At 51.6% G+C, this 3,185-nt stretch overlaps 1 long non-coding RNA gene across 1 annotated transcript; it reads left to right on the top strand.

Moving 5' to 3' along the window:
- The first annotated feature begins 1,023 nt into the window (after positions 1–1,023).
- LOC144122847 (uncharacterized) lies at positions 1,024–2,613 on the top strand. The gene is made up of 3 exons (XR_013312915.1): positions 1,024–1,529; positions 1,648–1,775; positions 2,290–2,613. It is a non-coding gene; the product is annotated as an uncharacterized LOC144122847 (long non-coding RNA).
- Positions 2,614–3,185: the final 572 nt, after the last annotated feature.

Below are 3,185 nucleotides of genomic sequence, written 5' to 3'. Positions count from 1 at the left end.
CGGTCAAGTACACCAGCAATGGCCTTCTCCACAGGAGAGCAGCCTGCGCGGAAATTACTGCTGATATTGCATCACTGAACGTACTGATCATGCGGTCAAGTACACCAGCAATGGCCTTCTCCACTGCTGAGCAGCCTGCGCGGATATTACTTGTGATAATGCATAACTGAACGTACTGATCATGCGGTCAAGTAAACCAGCAACGGCGTTCTCCACCGCAGAGCAGCCTGCGCGGAAATTACTTCTGAAATTGCATCACTGAACGTACTGATCATGCGGTCAAGTACATCAGCAAAGGCCTTCTTCACAGCAGAGCAGCCTACGCGGAAATTACTTCTGATATTGCATCACTGAACGTATACTGATCATGCGGTCCAGTACACCAGCAATGGCATATTCCACTGCAGCGCAGCCTGAGCGGAAATTGTGATAATGCATCACTGAACGTACTGATCATGCGCTCAAGTAAACCAGCAATGGCGTTCTCCACCGCAGAGCAGCCTGCGCGGAAATTACTTCTGAAATTGCATCAATGAACGTACTGATCATGCGGTCAAGTACACCTGCAATGGCCTTCTCCACAGCAGAGCAGCCTGCGCGGAAATTACTTCTGATATTGCATCACTGAACGTACTGATCATGCGGTCAAATACACCAGCAATGGCCTACTCCACTGCAGAGCAGCTTGCGCGGAAATTACTTCTGATATTGCATCACTGAAAGCATACTGATCGGGCGGTCAAGTACACCAGCAACGGCCTTCTCCACAGCAGTGCAGGCTGCGCGGAAATTACTTCTGGGGCGCGATTACGGATCAGTCTCAATCGAAATTGTCTCAAAAAGTATATCATTTGCCTCTCTGCTATTGGTCGGCGGCCATTTTGATTTTTTTCGTCACAGACTGACGTCGTAAATGGCGCAGAAGTGGTGACGTTGGCCATCTAATTATGCGGGCAGATTGAGACGATTTTTTGAGACTGGAAAAAGTAGTATCAACACGTTTGAGACAGAAAATGGCGACTGTTTACATCGTCGTATACGCGGGTGACCGCGCGAGCAACGGTGTCGGAGGGTGCATGAAGACGACTTTGACGCGCGGGAGAGTTATTTCGAGGAGACTGCGCAGTGGGTGTGCGACGAACTCGCCGTTGAACTGGGAAGTGCGCGGGTGAGTGTGCTGTCAGTGGAGCGGCAGGTGCTGTGCGCGCTGCGCTTCTTCGCCTCCGGTGGGTTTCAAGGCGCCGTTGGAAATGAAGAAAACGTCGGCGCAGCCCAACCGACTGTGAACAAGCCTTTGCGGCGGGCAGCGGAGACCAATGTCAACGTTGGGTAACAGAAGGGGGGTGTTTGCTTTCCGAGGAGACCCGAGGAGAAGGCGGCGGCGAAGGAGGACGTCCTTTGCCTAAACGTTCGCCGCGGCAGCATCTCCGGCGTCGTCGGGTGTGTCGATTGGGCACTCATCACTATCAAGGAGTCTGGGGGCAGTGCTGCGAATGAGCCGCAAGCGGTTCTACGCTGCGGACGTAATAGTGAGTATACCTCGGCCACTGTTTTTGACCGCATGAGTTCAAGTGCTACAAGTGCATGAGCTACAAGTGCGGGCCTCGGCAGCGAGAGTGAGTACGGGCTGTGCTTGTTTTTTCTCAGATCTGTGGCGCGAACATGTGCATCCTGGCCGTGGACTCGCGCTGACCCGGATCCTTCCGCGACGCGTTTGTCTGGCGGCATTCCGAGGCGGAGGAAGGCCTGCTGGACGACGGTGATTTTTTTTCTGGGTAAGCAGTAAAATAGCCGTGTCACCCGTCGGGCGAACTCAGTCACATCTATTGAGCTCCAGCACTATGCATTTGGCCGGATCTGCTAAAGCTACAAGAATCAGTCTGGACAGTTACACAAATGCAGACACTTTACAGTATGATGCAGTGTATTGCCACCCTTTCCTTTTGTTAAATATAATTGCAGCAGAAACACAGGACACATATTACATTGTCGAAATGCATAGCCTTTCCTGTTGAAGAAACCAAAGCAAAATGCACCTGACAGCGCTTGTGTTTTGTAGGCAATCATAGCGCATCATTTATATGAATATGGTTGTAAAAGACTGACCTTACAGTAGTGCTCACTTATACATCTAAATCCTGCATGTATGTATGCTCTTGAATGTCATATTCAGCAAAGCCTGGATGTGGGCTACTTGGCGTGAGTCTTCTACTGTATAGCAGAGTGTCCTGTAATGCTGTTGAGATCACTGAGAAAGGACATGCTTAGCCGCATCATTTTGTTATGCAGGAGACTATGTCTACCCACTGGAGCCATGGCTGCCTGCACCAGTTGCATGACATTACAGACCTGACTCAGCAGAAGGCCTGTACAACACGCCACATGCTTTCACACAATTTGTGGCTGAGCGCTGTATTGGTGTGCCGAAGAGCTGCTTCCGTTGCTTTCAAGGGCACCGGATGCACCAGTGCCAGTGGAAGTGGACAGTGCGCATCATCACCGCACGTGCTGCACTTCACAGCCTCTGTTTGGATGTGCCCATATCAGCAGAGGGTGCAGGCGACACTGCCTCTGACCCAGATAACAACGGGCCACCTCTAAATGGTGGCTGCCTCGTACAGAGGGGATGCCTCCTCACCTGCCTCCTGAGAAGAGCATGCGGTGCTGTACTTTTGGCCTCTCTAGGACGACCCGTCTCCAGAGGAAGGCGTACCGAGGGATGGTGCAGCGGCAGTTGCGATGGAAAATCTAGCGTCCAGAGACGACTCACCATGCTGGCATAGAGAGTCATATCAGGCACTCTTCCCCTGTTGCCACTGTCATTTCCTTGTGTCATTGCACAACACACATGTGCAAGTGTGTGAGCAATTGTGTGATGTGGTTGTGCCCTTGGCCAACCTGTGTGCAGCGAGAAGCCAGCAGTGACAAACAAGTGCCCCCCACCGGCTGCCACTTCATTTTCAGTGTGTTTGCTAGTATATCTTCCAGTCCCTCAGCAGCGTGTTGCACAGTCTCTTCCTGAAGACGGAGAAGGTGTTGAAGCAGCTCGCCTAATTTCTGAAAAGCATCATTTTGAACTCTCTTTTGTCAATGCTTATGTCAGCCCACCTGCCCCTTCTCTGCTGTCTCCTTCCAGCTTGGTGGAGTGCCTGTGGTCATTACCTGTGTGACGAACATGCATGAAC

Source organism: Amblyomma americanum, chromosome 3 (assembly GCF_052857255.1).
Source record: "Amblyomma americanum isolate KBUSLIRL-KWMA chromosome 3, ASM5285725v1, whole genome shotgun sequence".
NCBI classification, from domain to species: domain Eukaryota; kingdom Metazoa; phylum Arthropoda; class Arachnida; order Ixodida; family Ixodidae; genus Amblyomma; species Amblyomma americanum.
This window is presented reverse-complemented; position numbering and strand designations above follow the sequence as displayed.